The following is a 17389-nucleotide window of genomic DNA, read 5'->3' on the forward strand; positions in this document are numbered from 1 at the left end:
AGTTCTCTCCAGTCCCTTCTCATCAATCCCTGCCCCCACTTCTCCAGATCTGTGCCCCCACAACTCTTTGAACTTGTTTTCTACCACAGATGAGCTTCACCAGTCCAGAGCGTGATAAACAGCAAATCATACAGTACATTTTCCTTTGCATCTGGCTTTTTTTCACTCAGAATGTTTGAGATTTATTCACATTGTTGTCTGCATCAGGGATGTGTTTCCTCTCAGTACTGAGAAGCATTCCTTTGTATAAATACACCACAATTTGTTTATCCATTCTCTTGTTGATGGACACCTGAGCTGTTTCCAATTTGTGGCTGTTACGAAGAAAGCTTCCATAAACATTCTTACTCAAGTCTTTTTGTAGACACATGTTTTCATTTTACTTGAGTGGATACCTAAGAGTGGAATTTCTGGGTCAAAGAGGAGATGCATGCTTAGTTTTATAAGAAACTTCCAAGGCCTTCATCTGAAGTGAACTTTGTTTTTTATTAATGATAGTTTAGAAAAGTTCCTTTCAGCTTCACATCTCATTATTGGCAATGTCATATCTGTAATGCCCTCTCTGTAGTTTCTCATTTGAGTGGTTTTTCTTACCAGGGAAAAGCCTCAGATGGTTCCAGTCATTTGATCTGGCTAGGCATGCCCTGCTTAGGGCTGGCCCAGCTCTGCCAGGTCCTCTCCAAGGATGGTGGCCAAAGTGGTCATGAAGTCTAGGTCAGCCATACTGGCCTCTAAGCAGGCAGTGTTGCCTTCTAATCCTTCTCCTTGGAATCAAAGATGAGTCTAAATGCTTGATGCGTTCACCAGCGGTCTATGGTTACTGGGTGACTTAAACTTTTATTCCTTTACTAGTATCTCCCCCTGGAGCCCCTGTCTTCCCAACTACAATGTAAGCTTCCCTGAGAACAGAATCTTGCTTCTCCTATTCACTGCTTCATCCTAACCACTTAAAATAGTGCCCAGAATAGAGTAGGAACTGAATAAACAAAGAAATGGATGAATGAATGAATGGCTGGTCTCATTTCTACTGTGTAACCCAACCCTGAAGAACTGCTTCTATATTGATCTACAGCTATGTACACTGATGCCTGAAGCCTCTGCAGAGCAGTTAGCATACCTGGTCTAGGTGATATGTCTTTCTCTGGTTCCACCTGAGGAATGAGAGCCCCTCTAGGTCAGGTACTTCATCTAGTTTAGCAGTTTGACCCCACAATACCCAGAAATGTGCTTTGTACATAGTAGGTACTCAAGAAGTATCAATTTGATCTCTGCTTACCACATATACTAAGGGCTCTTCACCTGGGGACCCCCAAATTGCAGGAGTAGCCTTAATTCCTGGTGTTGTCTGCAAAATGTTTTCATAAGTATACTTTTTAGGGTGGGGAGTTTAACACATTCTCAAAGGGGCTGGTGACCCAAAACATGCTCAGAATCACTGCAGTAGATTTTGACAAAAGCTACTTTTGCTTTCTTTTATGAATAAAGGACTTCTGGCAGAGCCTGGCTACATGCTTACCAAGCCCATTTCCTTGCCATTTTAGCCACACAGCTGGACTGCATTTCCCAGTCTTCCTTGAAATTAGAGACCATATGACTGAGTTCTAGCCAATGGAATGTAGGGAGAAGTGAGGTCCCAACTTCCTGACTTGAGCCCTGAAACCTCCTGGGTGATGCTCCATGTGCTTTCTCTTCTTTCACTGTCTGCACATCCAGGGGATCCAGGGAGGTCCTAGAAAGGATTGCCTTGGAGTGAGCAGAGCCATAAGATGAAAGAAGCCCAGGCCCTGCATGACCACTGGGAAAGCTGCCTGTTGAACACCTATTTGGACTCTTGATTTAAGCAAGAAATAAAATCTTCATGTGTTAAAGAACCATGACTCTGGAGCTGTATGTAACAGCAGCTAGCATTACTCACCCTGACTAATACAGCAGCAAAAGGCATTTTTATCTCTAGTATTTCCTGCTGAAATATGAATAATTTGGCAGTCTGGTCTTTCTCCCCCCATACAAGAAACAACAATGTCCTTTCTTGCCAAATGCTTATGACTGTGACATTGCAATCTGGACTACATTGATACAAAAGTCAATGTAATTCTGCCTGCTGAGTGCCCAAGCACCCTTCTGTTGAGAGAAATCCCTCAGGAGATAGGAGGCAGGGGCACACCTAAGGCTGTGGAAGAACACTTCCTTTCTTCTACAGGTCAGCAGGCGATAGTCCTCTCCTGGCTTCCTAACAGTTGTGGCATGGGTATGTGACCTAAGCTTGGTCAACTGACTGCTCCCAGGGCTGAGGAAAAAACCAAAGGGACATTAATCACAGGGCTGTAGCAGATTCACAAGTCCCATGACATGGCAGCATGAGTCTGCATGGGGAGAAACCCAGTGTCCCAGCAGTGCTGTCCAGATGTGAGGGCCCCAGTGGCCCACACTTTCCTCCTCTGTGGTGTACTGGTTCTACCTTCCTCCTTGGCTTGTTCTCCTCAGCTTGGATCTCCAGCCTTCTGCAAACCAGTCGACAGCCTTCCAACACATTCCTTTCCTGCTTAACTGCAGTTGATTTCTATTGTTCGCAACCAAGAACCTTGACTGCTGTACACCCCCAACTGAGTCACTGAATCCTCGAGTCAACCAAAAACAGGAGGAGATGAATGCAATTCAATGCAAGCAACACATCCTTGAGACAGATTTTCCTCCTCTCTGATACAACTTCCTACTGACCAACACCATTTTGTAAAATATTTTTTCTTATTTTAAAAGCAACATTTGTTCATGGCAGCACATTAGAACATGTGACTATTACAATGAAAATTTTAATTACTCCTAATCTATTATAACCTATTATATTTCGTACAAGCTTTCTTCCTAACACAAATTTATAAAAGAAAAAAAAATACAATGATAGTACCTTTTATAATTTTATATCATGATCAATTTTCCATATTATTGTTTTATTCAACAAATATTTACGGTATGGCAAGGATGTGGAGAAATTGGGAACACTCATGCATTGCTGCTGGGAATGTAAAATGGTCCGGCCACTTTGGAAAACAGTTTGGTATTTCCCAAAAGTTGAAACAGAGTTACCGTATAACCTAAAATTCCACTCCTAAAAATATATTCCAAGAGAAATAAAAACACATGTCCGTACAAGAACTTGTACATGAATGTTCATAGCAGCATCAGTCATGTTAGCCAAAAAGCAGAAACAATGAGATATTATTTGGCAATAAAAAGGAATGAAATACTGATTTATGGTACCACACAGATGAAGCCTGAACACATTATGCTAACTGAAAGAAGCTAGTCACAAAGGATCACATATTGAATCATCCCACTTATATTAAATGTCCAGGATAGGCAAATCTATAGAGACAAAAAGCAGATTAGTTGCCTAGAACTTGGCAGTTAAAGGGAAATGGGGAGTAACTCTTATTAAGGGATATAGGGTTTCATTCTGGAGTGAGGAAAATGTTCTAAAAGTGATTACTGACTATAACTATGAATATGCTAAAAACTGTTGTATTCTTTAAATGGGTAAATTGTATGGTGTATGAATTAGATCTCAATGAGACTTTTACCAAAAAAATGTTTATTGTAGGCTTATTATATGCCATGCGTTGTGGTGGTCATTGTGCATAAAACTAAGACAGACTCTATCCCTTCCTAGTATTTCTTCTTATATTTTCACCACAATTATGCAACAAACTCTCAATAGTTGAAAGGTTAGACTGCTTCCACATTGGGATGAACATCCTTGCAAAATTATTTTTATCCACCTCTCTCATTCCTTTCTTAGAAGACATTTCAAGAAGTGTAATTATTTAGGTAAACGATGAATTTATTAATGCTCAAGCTGCTGTGACATGCTTCCGTCTTTGACGTGTGAGAGAAACGCTGCCATTTCTGTTGATGAGTCCAGTAAAGAACAGCCCATTGCCCATTTTCTTGAGGCTTACTGGGCTACCTGATATATATATCAGGCAGCCCAGGACAAGTCATTTCTACCATCACTCCCAAAATTTACTGAGGTTGGACCAAGCTTGAGTTGATAAGTATAAGAGCTTCCCTCTCCTTGCCACCCCCATCTTCTGCCCCCATGTCTTAGATCCACACTCCCCTTGACGTTTTGAAAAGGAAAGAAAGGGTCCAAAAATGAAAATGTGTTGCTTTTGAAATAAAAAATGAAAAGGCATGAGTTTTGTAAGGGCTGAGACAAAAGATAAATGAGTGTGCGAAGGTGTCAAGAGAAGAAAAGAAGGTACCCATGAGATGGGCAATCCAAAACAGCCTGCCCTTAGTGGAAGCACATCACAGTCACCTAAGCAGAGCCCAAGGCTCTCTCCCTTAACAGAAGTCAGCCCTGGTTCACTGGAGTCCCTCCAGGCTTTGGGTCTTTGCACAGTAACGACTGAGGTCAATCAGTTATTAACGATTCCTCTAATTATTCTCCAAGACATGGGAATTCACATTGAAGTGGTAACCTAGCAAAGCAGGGTGACAGGAACTCTACTCTGCCTCTGTGTGTGACAACAGCCAAGCTGCTTTCATTCTCAAGGTCATTCTTCTGATTTGTAAAATAAGAATGTCCTACCCAACAATGTTTAAGACAGGGATATTTGGGTCAGCAATAATGATGACACAGTCACAAATGCAACGTGTCACAGCATCTCCCAGTGTCTGTAAAAACCTCCAGAGTTACTGTATCCTTTCACGTGGGCCCACTCTGGACCACAGGGCTAGCAGTGGAGACTCTTAGCTGCCCTGACTCCCTCCTTCTCTGTACATGGGAGGTGAGCATTCTCATGTGCTATAAATAAGACCTCTTGCTTTGTCACAGGTTCAAGTCCACTCTGCCTTTCAACAGATTCCCTCTCCTTACTGTTCTGCTTAGTACAACTTTGCATTTGACAGAGCTCCATAATTGCAGGAATCTGTAGAATGTTTACTCTGGCTGATTTAAATAGGGCAGCAAATCCTCTGACATTCCTCCCCTTAAGAGATGGAGATCTGTGTCCCTCCCCTTGAATCTGGGCAGGTTTCTGACTGCCGACACCAATAGAGTACAGCTAACATGACACTATGGGACTTTTAAGGCCAGGGCCCTCTTTCTCAACCTTTTTTATTCATTATTTTCCCCCTAGAAAGCCTTTTTAGACATTTTATCCTACTTGCATTTCCAACTCCATAATATTTTAATTCCACAAATATAGTTCTTGTACTGTATGTATATCTGTGTTTTTTTACACAAAAAATAATGTTTTTCACACCTTTTCATGAATCAACTTTCGACCCCAGAAAACAATATCACCTCTGTTGAAAATGCTTGGACTAGGCCATAAAAGGCCAGGTAGCTTCCTATGGATTCTCTTGGAACTCTACTCTTGGAGCTTTTAGGTGCTATGTATTAAGTGTATATATAGTATATATATATATATAAAGACTACCCAGCAGCTGCCATGCTAGACAGACCATCTGGAAATACAACATATACAGAAAGATGCCCCATAAGCACAGCTATTCCAACCATCAGTCATGGGAGTCTTCCCAGCCCAGGCTCCAGACATGTGAGTAAAGAATCCTTCAAGAGGACCCCAGCTCCAGCTGATGTCTGACTGTAATCACATTAGAGATACCAAGCCAGATTTGCCCAGACTAGCCAATCCCCAGAACCAGAGGGATAATAACACATAATTTGATTACTATGCTGTGACATGGTTTATCACCCAACAGAACACTTACAATGTACCAAAAGCTATCCTAAGAACTCCACACTTATTAATTCATTTTATCCTCACAACATCCTATGAACTAAGTATATACATTTCACAGATGGATTCAATTCTGGCAACTCATCCAAGAAGAACTGTAGGACTGCACTTTGCTTGGGAACTACTGCTCCATGGCTTCTTCTAGCTGTAACGTTTTTTGGTTCTTCTACCCATCATAATACCTGTTTATACATTCTTTTATTCAACAAGCATTTATTAGTCATCACAAGCTAGGTACCATGCTAAGCATTAAGGATAACAAAATTAGTTAAAAGTCATAGCTCCTATACTTATGGAGATTGCAATCTAACAGAGAGACAAAAATGTTATCAATTCAGTTTGATAAAAATTATGATAAGTGTAAGGCCAGAATGCTATGGATACAAGTGGAGACCCAAACCAGAAGAGGGGCAGGGGGAGGACAGGGAAGCCTTTCTTGGAAAGAGTGGCCTTTGGAAAGAGTTTTAAGAGAGAAGAGACACATGAAGGGTCTGAGATGGTAGTAGAGGAAAACCCTGAGCTCACCTCCTCCAACGACACACTGAATCTACACCTACATGTAGAACAATTCCTCCAGAAGAAAACCTGAAGACTGACTTAATAGCTACTGCCTGTAGAAGGACCACATAGAAATGTGTAGGAAAGACAGAGAACGGTACCCACAGGAACCCCACTTCTGACTCAGTGACCTACAGTAAGGAGGGATATTGCTGAGGAGCTAAACTCAGACTCACCCACACTGGGACACTGAGAAAACAGCAGTTTAAAGGGCACCTAGACTAGAGGGGAAATAAATCCATTTACTAACCTTAGAGCTTCTGCCAAATGGGCAAGGAGCCTTCTCCAGGATTGGAGGTACCAGTGAGCACCATTGTTTGAGTCCCTCCAGGACTTCCCTTGGCCCACACCCACTCCAGCTCCAGCCTTCTGCCAAAGTGGCCTCAGGCACGGTGCCCCTAAGGGACTTCCCCTGGCACAGGCCCATTTCGGCCCCAGCCATACTGTCAAAGCCACCAGTTACAAGCAGTCTATACAGGGGACACTTCCTTACAAGGCCACTCCTTCAAGACCAGGAGAGTAGCTTTTTTGCCTAATTTATAGAAACATAAAATGAAGGTCAAACAAAATGAGAGGGCAGAGAAATATGCACTCTACATAGGAGCATCTAGATATAAAAAGTAAATATTATCAGAAATAAAGGGAGAAACTGATAACACAATAATAGTAGGGGACTTTAATACTCCACTTACATCAATGGATAGATTATCCAGACAGAAAATCAATAAGCAAACACTGGCCTTAAACAATACATTATATTAGATGGACTCCCTCTCTCCCTCTCTCCCTCTCTCTCTCTCTATATATATAACATTCCATTTAAAAGCTGCAGAATACATGTTCTTTTCAAATGCACATGGAACATTCTCCAGAAAAGATCACAGCCTAGGCCACAAAACAAGTCACCATAAATTTAAGAAGATTGAAATCTTCTCAAGCACCTCTTCCTATCACAATAGTATGAAGAAAAAAAAAAATTATAGGCCAATGTCCCTGATGAATATAGATGCAAAAATTCTCATCAAAATATTTGCAAACCAAATTCAACAATACATTAAAAGGATCATATGTCATGATCAAGTGGGATTCATTCAAAGGATGCAAGAATGTTTTGACATCCATAAATAAATCAATGTGATACACCACATTAACAAAACAAAGGATAACAATTATATGATCACCCCAATAGATGCAGAAAAGGGATTTGACAAATTTCAACATCCATTTATGATTTAAAAAAACTTTCAACAAGCAGGTATATAGAGAACAGAACTGAACCTAATAAAGGCCATATATGACAAACCCACAACTAATATAATAGTCAATGCTGAAAAGCTGAAAGCTTTTCCTCTAAGATCAGGAACAAGAAGACAAGGATGCCCACTCTCACCACTTTTATTAAACCTAGTATTGGAAGTCCTAGCCACAGCAATTAGGTATGAAAAAGAAATAAAAGGCATACAAATTGGAAAGGAAGAAGTAAAACTGTCACTATTTGCAGAAGATGTGATACTACATATAGAAAACCCCAAAGGTTTCACAAAAAACAACGAACTATCAGAAAGAGAAATTAAGAAAACAACCCCAGTCTTACCCCCCACTGCCCACAAGCTTGGGGATGGAGTCCTGGAGTAACTCGGGCTCAGGAGCAGAGGGCCTGTGGCGACAGGACTCCCAGGAGCCATGTTGTCAGAAGTCCGCTAGTGTCTGCTCCAGGGAAAGTCATCCTTCATGGAGAGCATGCCATGGTCCATGGCAAGGTAGCACTGGCTGTGGCCTTGAACTTGAGAACATTCCTCTGGCTTCAGCCCCACAGCAATGGGAAAGTGGGCCTCAACTTACCCAACATGGTAAGCAAGTGGCAGCAAGTGGGCCTGGGATGTGGCCAAGCTTCAGATGCTGGACACCAGCTTTCTGAAGCAAGGTGATGCCCCAGCACTCACCCCGGAGCAAGTGGAGAAGCTGAAGGAGATGGCGGGCTTCCCCAAGGACTGTGCCGACCATGAGCACCTGGCTGTGCTGTCCTTCCTTTACTTGTACCTGTCCATCTGCCAGAGTCAGAGAGCCCTGCCCAGCCTGGATGTCACTGTGTGGTCGCAGCTGCCCACCGGGGCCAGCCTCGGCTCCAGTGCCACCTACTCCGTGTGTTTGGCGGCTGCCCTCCTGACAGCACGCAAGGAGATCCCAAACCCGCTGAAGGATGGCGAGGCCGCCAGCAGGTGCGCTGAGGAGAACTTGGAACTAATTAACAAGTGGGCCTTCCGGGGGGGGAGGGTGATTCACGGGAACCCCTCCGGAGTGGACAACCCTGTCAGCACCTGGGGAGGAGTGCTCTGATACCAGCAAGGGAAGATTTCATCCTTAAAGAGGCCACCAGCTCTGAAGATCCTGCTGATCAACACCAGAGTCCCTCAGAGCACCAAGGTCCTGGTGGCCGGCATCAGGAGCAGGCTGCTGAAGTTCCCAGAGATCATGGCTCCCTTCCTGACCTCCACAGACGCCATTTCCCTGGAATGCTAGCGGGTGCTGGGGGAGATGGCAGTGGCCCCGGCCCCAGAGCACTACCTCGTGCTGGAGGAGCTCATTGACATGAACCAGCACCATCTGAAAGCCCTCGGTGTGGGCCATGCCTCGCTGGACCGGCTGTGCCAGGTGACCATGGCCCACGGACTGCACAGCAAGCTCACTGGCACAGGTGGCAGGGGCTGTGGCATCACGCTTCTCAGGCCATATCTGGAGCATCCAGAGGTGGAGGCCATGAAGCAGGTGCTGACCAGCTGTGGGTTTGACTGCTGGGAAAATAGCATCGGTGCCCCTGGTGTCTCCATCCACATGGCTGCCTCCCTGGATGCCCCTGTCCGGCAAGCCCTGGATGGCCTCTGAGATGAAACCACCCCACCACGAAGCCCCTTCTCAGATTATTCTGGGCACTGGAGTTGGCCTCTGTGCTGGTCAGTGGGCACCCAGCTCCTGATGTTGACTGGGAGGCCCCCAGCCCCTCTGTGATGCCCCTCCCACTGGCCATGCCCCCAGTCCCTGGAGTGAGTCAGGCAGCCCAGAAGCTATGTCTGTGTTCTACAACATTCTCTTGAGCCAGCGGGCAGTGGGGCCATGTGGAGTCCTCTGAGACTCAAGGGCCTCTTTCTTGTCCTCCCTGAAGCGCCCACAGACCCACAAATTCCCTGGCAGAGCTGCTTGGATCCCAGATGCAGGGGTCTGGTTCCCAGAGCAGCGGACCTTCTCCCTCCCTCCACCTCTGCTCACCTCCCCCAGGAAGCCTTCCCAGGCTGTTCTCTCCAGCTAGACTGTGGGTACCCCTAGGGGGTGTCTGGGTGGTGGTCTTTGTCTTCTACCCTGCAGCCCAAGGGTTGGCCTACATCTAGAAGAGTGGATGTGCAGTTTCTTCTGGTCTGAACCCAAGGGGTTTGCAGAAAAGATGGCAAAGGGGGAATAAAAATATCTTGAGTTAAAAAAAAGATAAGAAAAGAAAAGAAAACAACCCCATTTACAATTGCATCAAAAATAATAAAATAGCTAGGTATAAATTTAACCATGTACTCTGAAAACTGTAAGACACTGAGGAAACCAATAGAAAACAACACAAATAAATGAAAAGATGCACTGTGCTCAAGGATTTAAATAATCAGTATTGTTAAAATGTCCATTGTATCCAAAGCAATCTACGGATTCAAGAAATCCCTAACAAAATACCAATGGCATTTTTCACAGAACTACAAAAAATAATTCTAAAATTGGTATAGAACCATGAAAGACCCTGAATAGCCAAAGCAATCTTGAAAAGGAACAAAGCTGGAGATATCATGCTCCCAGACATAAAATTATACTACAAAGTTAAAGTAATCAAAACAGTATGGTACTGACACTAAAATAGACACATAGATGGAACTTCCATCGAACAGAGAGTCCAGAAATAAACCTATGTTCATATGGTCAATTAATCGATGACAAAGGAAGCAAGAATACACAATGAGGAAAAGACAGTCTATTCAATAAATGCTGTCGGGAAAATTAGACAACTATATGCAAAAGAATGAAACTAGACCACTTTCTTATGCCATATACAAAACTAAATTCAAAATGGATTAAAGACTTAAATGTAAGGCCTGAAACCATAAAACTCCTTGAAGAAAACAAGTAACCTTGTAAAACAGGGTTTTGTTTTGACATCAGTCTTAGCAATACTTTTTTGGATATGTCTCCTCAGGAAAGGACAACAAAAGCAAAATAAACAAGGGGGACTACATTAAACTAGAAAGCTTTTTCACAGTGGGAAAAAAACACCAACCAAATGAAAAGGCAACATACCAAATGGGAGAAGATACAAACTATATCTGCAAACTATACATCCACTAAGGGATTGATATGCAAAATATATAAAGAACTCATACAACTCAATAGCAAAAAACCCCAAACAATCCAATTAAAAAGTGGGCAGAAGATCTGAATAGGCATTTTCCCAAAGAAGACATACAGAGGTCCAAAAGTTATGTAAAAAGTTGCTCAACATCACTAATCATCAGGGAGATACAAGTCAAAGCCACAGTGAGATATCACCTCATACCTGTTAGAATGGCTATTATCAAAAAGACAAGAAGCAACAAGTGTTGGTGAGGATGTGGAGAAAAGGGAACCCTCATGGCTGGTTGGTGGGAATGTAAATTGGTGCAGCCACTATGGAAAATATTAAAGAGATTCTTCAAGAAATTAAAACTAGAACTACAATATAATCCAGCAATTTCACTTCTGGGTATTTATCCAAAGAAAACAAAAACACTAATTCAAAAAGCTATTTGTACCCCTATGATCATTGCAGCACCATTTTCAATAACCAAGATATGGAAGCAACCTACATGTCCATCAATAGATGAATAGATAAAGAAGATATGGTATATATATGCAATGGAATACTATTCAGCTATAAAAAGAATGAAATCTTCTCACTTACACTAACATGGATGGTCCTGGAGTGTATTACGCTAAGCAAAATAAGTCAGACAGAGAAAAATAAATACCACTGGATTTCATTTATATGTGGAATCTAAAAAAGAAAACAAAACAGAAACAGTCTCACAGATACAGAGAACAAATTGGTGGTTGCTGGGGTGGGTGGGGGAGGGAACAGATGAAATAGGCAAAGGGGACTAAGAGACACAAATTTCTAGCTATAAAATAATGTACACATAGAAAATATAAAATTGTAACAACTTTATATGGTGACAGACTTCATAATATACAAAAATACCAAATTACTACTTATACCTGAAACTAATATAATTTGTATGTTAATTATAACTCAATAATTCCATAAATAAATGCAGAAAAGAAGACTTAGCCAAGAAAAAAGACAGCGGCTGATATTCCAACAGAATTACAGTTGTGCAAAGTCAGGAGACAGTAAAGTATATTCAGGAAATTGTCAGTGACTTTCAGGAATTTGGGCATGAGTGAAGGGAGAAGACGGTGCAAGGTGAGCAACTCATCTGGTTTGCCTGAGACTTTCAGAATTTTAAAACTGAAAGCCTCACATCCTGTGAAGTCCCTCAGTCCTAAGAAACCAGGACAGTTGCTTTCCCCAGGCAGGCCAGAAGGGAGCACCGAATGGTATTAGTGAAGTAGAAATTGCTGAGTGGAGGCTACACAGTCGTGAACCATGTAAGCCATTCTTGGGCAGGTTTGACTTTATCCCCAGGACAAATACGGAGTCAATGAAGGATCTTAGGCAGGGCTAGAGATTTGATTATTTAACAGCAAACTGGGGTTGAGCCAGAGCTGAAATGAGAACTAACTCCATGTGCTTGGGGCACAATAGTCTCTTCACTTCTCCACCAGTGTTCAGAGAAGCTTTTCAACATCATGAGATGTTTGCAGACATGGAACTAGACGCCTACTTGCATTTCCAGCTGACACAGAGCCCAGAACCCTGGGGAAGAAACCATGAATCTAATCTACAACTCCCTCTCTACTACATACTGACACACTCCTATATTTTAAAAAAAGGAAGAGAAGAGAACCCAGCAAAGACCATCCTTGACCCAATGTCCCCTCCAGCCACTATCCTATTTATCTACTCTCTTTTATGGAAAAACTGCTCTGAGAGTTGTTCATTCCTGTTCTCTCCAAATCCTCACCTTCCATTCTCTTTTGAATGTATGAGAATCAGTCTTTTACCCTGAAACTAACCTGTTACATTAAAAACGTTCATCCCAAGGTCACCACAAGTTCCACACTGTCAAACCCAATGGTTAACAATCCACATTTCACTCACCTCTCAACATCACTTAATACAGTTGAGGACTTCCTCCTTTTACAATTTTCTCCATAAAGTTTTATGGTTTTCCATGTAGATGTCTTATAATATCTTTGGTTATATTTATTCCTAGGTGTTGAATAGTTTATGCTACTTTAAAGGCACACTTTAAAGGAATTTTAAATTTTTATCTTATATTTGTTTCCACACTTTAAAGAAATTTAAAATTTTTATCTTATATTTGTTTCCAGTGTGTAAAAATAAAATTAATTTTTATATATTTAATTGGATCCAGCAAGCCAGCTAAATTCACTTATTAATTCTAATAGAGTACGTGTGGATTCTTTTGGTTTATCCACTTATACAATTATGTCTGCAAATTATAACCGTTTTATCTATTTTTCTTACCCTACTTCACAGGCTAAAACTATCAGTAGAACATTTAATAGAAGTGGTGATAGTAGATATATTTTATTCCTGCCCTCAAAGGGAACACTTTCAGTATCTCCTCATTAAGTCAGATTCTTGCCATTGGTTTCAACAGATGTTCATTATCATATTAGGAACTTGCCTTCTAGTCCTAGTTTGCTGAGAGCTTTATTATGATTGAATGTTGAATCTTATAAAATGTCTTTTCTCCATCTATTTAAAGAATCGTATAGTTTTTAATAATGTAATAAATTCATTGATTGATTTTAAAATGCTAAACCAACTTTTCATTTATGAGATAAACTTTACTTGGTCAGGATGTATTACCCTTTTTATATAGCACTAGATTCAGTTTGCTAATATTTTAAGTTTTTCTTTTTTTCTTGATTACCCTTGCTGGGGGATTACCAATTACATTAATCTTTTTAAATCATCAATTTTGGGCTCTATAAATGTTTCTATTGTATATTTGCTTTCTATTTTACTGATTCAATTCTTTATTTTTATTATTTCCCTTCTCCAGTGTTTCTTGAGCTTAATATGCTGTTCTCTTTAGAGCTTCTTGAGATGAAAACTTGAGTTTTTCAACTTTTCTTCTTTTTCTAACATATGCATTCTGTGTAGTAAATTTCTTTCAAGCATTGTTTTAGTTGTATTTTAACAGCTTGAGTGTCATTATCATTCAGTTTAAAATATTTTAATTTTCATTATAATGTTTTCTCTGATTCATGGGTTATTTTGTAGTATATTGCTTAACTCCTAAACATTTGGGAATTTCTAGTTACCTTTTCATCACTGATTTCTTACTTAATTCCACTGTGGCCAGAGAATGTATTTTGGATAATTTCAGTCCAGTGATATTTACTGATATTTGTCTTATGGACAATTATTTGTCCTATTTTGTAAAGGTTCTGTGTGTTCTTGAATGTATTTTCTGCAGTTCTTAGCTGCAGTATTCTACATGTGCCAATTAGGTCAACTTTATTCATTGTGTTTTTCAAATATTTTATATCTTTTTTCATTTTTTGTCCACTTATTCTATTGATTAATAGAAGTATCTTAAAATCCAGCTGTGATTGTATATTTATCTATTTCCCATTTTAATTATATCTATTTGGGATTTACATATTTCGAGGCTACGTTAGTAGGTGCATACAAATTTAGATTTGTTATACATTCTTGTTGAAAGGACACTTTTATCACTGTAAAATTTTCTCTTCATGTCTAGTAAATTTTTTTGTCTTAAAGTCTACTTTGTCTGGTATTTTTATAACTACGCCAAATTTCTCTCAGTTAGGATTCTCATGGTATAACTTTTTCCACCCTCTTACTTTTACCTTTTCAGTGTCTTCATATTTAAGGTATATTTCTTATGAGCAGTATACAGTTATTGTCTTTAAATCTAGACTGGAAATATTTGATTTTAATTGAGCATTTGCTCCCTTTACACTTAGAGTAATTCTTGATATACTGGGGTTAAAACTACTTTTTCACTATTTGTTTTATATTTGCTTCCTCTGTTTATTGTTCAATTGTGCTTTCTTGCCTTCTTTCAAATATTCAAGTACTTTTTTATTATTTCACTTTCCTCCTTCCATCAAATTCTCACTTATATATTATTTTATTATTTTAGTGGTTACCCTAGAGATTGCAATATGCATGCTTGGCTTATTAAAATCTACCTAAATTAAGACATTACCATTTTTTGGACAATGCCAGAACCTTCTACACTTTAACTCCATTTGCCCACCTCTTGCCTTTTGTAACTGTTTTAGTTTATATTTTTTCTGTGTACATTTTAAGCCCTATAAGGCATTACTACTACTGTTTAAGTTGACAGATTTCAATTAGATTTACCAGATACAGACCCTTTCCAATCCTTCCTGAATAACCATGCTTCCATCTAGAAGCACTTTCCTTTTGCCTTAAGTATTCCTTTTAGTGCAGTTCAGTTTTTGTTTTCTAAACATTTCTTTATTTTAATTTTTGAAGAATATTTTGCTGGATATAGATTGTAGGTTAGAATTTATTTCTTTCATTAATTTAAAGAGCTTTCATTGCCACTTGATTTCTATCATTTTTGCTGAGGAATTGGCTATTGGCCTTATTGTTGCTTCTTTGAAGGTAACGTATCTTTTTCCTCTTGATGCCCTTAAGATGTCTTTTGTATTTGGCTGCCAACGTGCTTTCTTATGATGTGCCTAGACTGGTTTTCTTTGTATTTATCCTGAGGTTTGTAGAGTTTCTTGAATTTGGGGTTGATGCTTTTTATGAGTAAAAAATGTTTTCAGTCATTATTTCTTCAAATATTGCTTCTGCTCCATGTGTTCTCACCTCTATTTCTGGGACTGCATTTACACATATGTTTGACCTTTAAATCATGTCCCACATGTCTTTTAAATTAAACTTTAACATTTGTCCATCCTTTTTTTCTCTCTGCACTTCAATCTGGATATTTTCTATCCACCTATCTTCCAGTTTACTAAACCTCTTTTCTTCTGTGTCTAATCTACTGTTAAACCTACCTACTGGATTGTTAATTTCAATTATTTTATCTCTAGGGTATAGTATTTCTGTGTAGTTTTTTTTAATAGATTCAACTTCTTTGATAAAGTTCTTTTCTTCTATTTTCTTGAACAAATGAACCATAGTCATTTTGAAGTCTGTGTCTAAAAACTCCAGTATTTGGATCACCCATAGGTCTGTCTTTCTTGTTACTTCTAGTCATTTGGCCCTATTTCCTATCATATGCAGGAATTTATTAAAATGCCAGACATTGTGAATATAAAAACTATAGACGCTCTATTTAACTGCTAAAACTTCTGCTTAGCACTTTAGTCACCTAGCAGCTGTTTTGTATTTGTTTGTTTTCTGAGTCTTGCCCCCACATATGTATAATTTAAGAATGTTCCAATTGCGTCAGTGTGAAATTGCACATAGACTTTTGGGCTCATTTTTCTGTAATTTCCTCCTTTCTAGGACATTAAGCCCCCCAAGTCCTAACTGTCTTGGCATCAACAAATTCTAACCCTTGCCTCCCCAAGCTATCAAGACTTCTGTAAGCTCCAGGTCATCTCTTTCTGCTCAGCCTTTATTCCCCTTCACTGTGAATCAGCAAGTGCCTGAGGGAAGACAGCAGAGAGAAACGTGGGGCTCACACGAATGAAAATTTTCTTCTTGCCAGCATTTGGCCTCTCAAGTTCTGGTTACCTTGGTCACTCTCTGATATCTTTGAAGAGCTTTTTTTCTATTTTTCATGTATTTTGTATGGTTTTATTATTGTTTTCAGAGGGAGGGGAGGGTTAGTCTATCCAAGCCCCAACAGAATCAGAAGTTCTATATCACTTCTTTTAAAACCTCAGACCAATTCTGTGCAATAGGTATAAATCTCCATTTTATAGGTGAGGAACTAGGGCACTGGAGATTTAAATTATTTCACAAGAAACATCATCAAAATAGAAGAGCTGAGTTTTATTTTAAGTTCCATGTTCTTTCCAATCTACCACTGACACCTCACCACCAACTCTCTTTGGATAACATCTGGAACAAAAGAACTCAGCTGAAAAACAAGGATAAAGAATGATTTCTCTGTCACTTAGCTCTCCTCCCACACAGGCAGGCTCTTTCTACCTCCGCTCTGATCCTCACCAACAACAGAGAGCAGACCTGAATTTCTGAAGTGAGAAACTGTTGAATAATTCATAAGACAAGGAGGGCTCCTAGCTCAATTCAACCTTGGATGAATTGTCTCCATGGCCCTACTGAAATGAAGAAAAATATTTTCCTTATGCAGTAAATGTGGTTCAAAGAGAGGATTAATTAAGTAAGATGCTATTTAAACGTATACATTTTCCTGACTAGTACCACACTTTTAATGGAAGGTGATGCTTAATAGACTAGAGATGCTTTAATCTCTCTTCATACTGACTTCCTAAATTTACAAAACATACGACACTTCTACTAACATTTTAAGGAAGATAGGTGAATGCTTCCATACACACTTCATTTTAAGTGTCTGCCCTTAAAAAGATATCTGTTATTGACTGTAATAGTGTGAGTCACAACAAAGGCATTTATATTCATGTAGATATAATCTACACTTCCACAGGTGTCCAAGTGTAATGTACAAGTGCCTAATGAACCCATAAAATAAAATGTTGCCAACAAGAACTGTTTGCCTTTCCTATAAAGAAAATGAAACTCCATCAGGCTGGCAAGCATGAACTTCAGCATCCTAGATATTTTTAATATGATGGCTTTCTTACTACAATTTCTACGGAGAAGAATAATATATAGGAAAATAATGTTTCTCCTTTGTGATTACATTACCATATGGAGTAATTTTTCTTGACTGGGAGGTCATTTT

At 39.8% G+C, this 17389-nt stretch overlaps 1 protein-coding gene and 1 pseudogene across 1 annotated transcript in view; one reads left to right on the forward strand and one right to left on the reverse strand.

Annotated features, from left to right (window-relative positions):
- The window catches only part of LOC112402799 (mevalonate kinase pseudogene), a 52170-nt pseudogene extending 42961 nt beyond the window's left edge, over nucleotides 1–9209 (forward strand).
- KAZN (kazrin, periplakin interacting protein) overlaps nucleotides 1–17389 on the reverse strand; it is a 1100080-nt gene that overhangs the window by 1012589 nt on the left and 70102 nt on the right. The gene's annotated exons all lie outside the window — the stretch shown is intronic.

Source organism: Neophocaena asiaeorientalis, unplaced genomic scaffold (genome assembly GCF_003031525.2).
Source record: "Neophocaena asiaeorientalis asiaeorientalis breed wild unplaced genomic scaffold, Neophocaena_asiaeorientalis_V1.1 scaffold275, whole genome shotgun sequence".
NCBI classification, from domain to species: domain Eukaryota; kingdom Metazoa; phylum Chordata; class Mammalia; order Artiodactyla; family Phocoenidae; genus Neophocaena; species Neophocaena asiaeorientalis.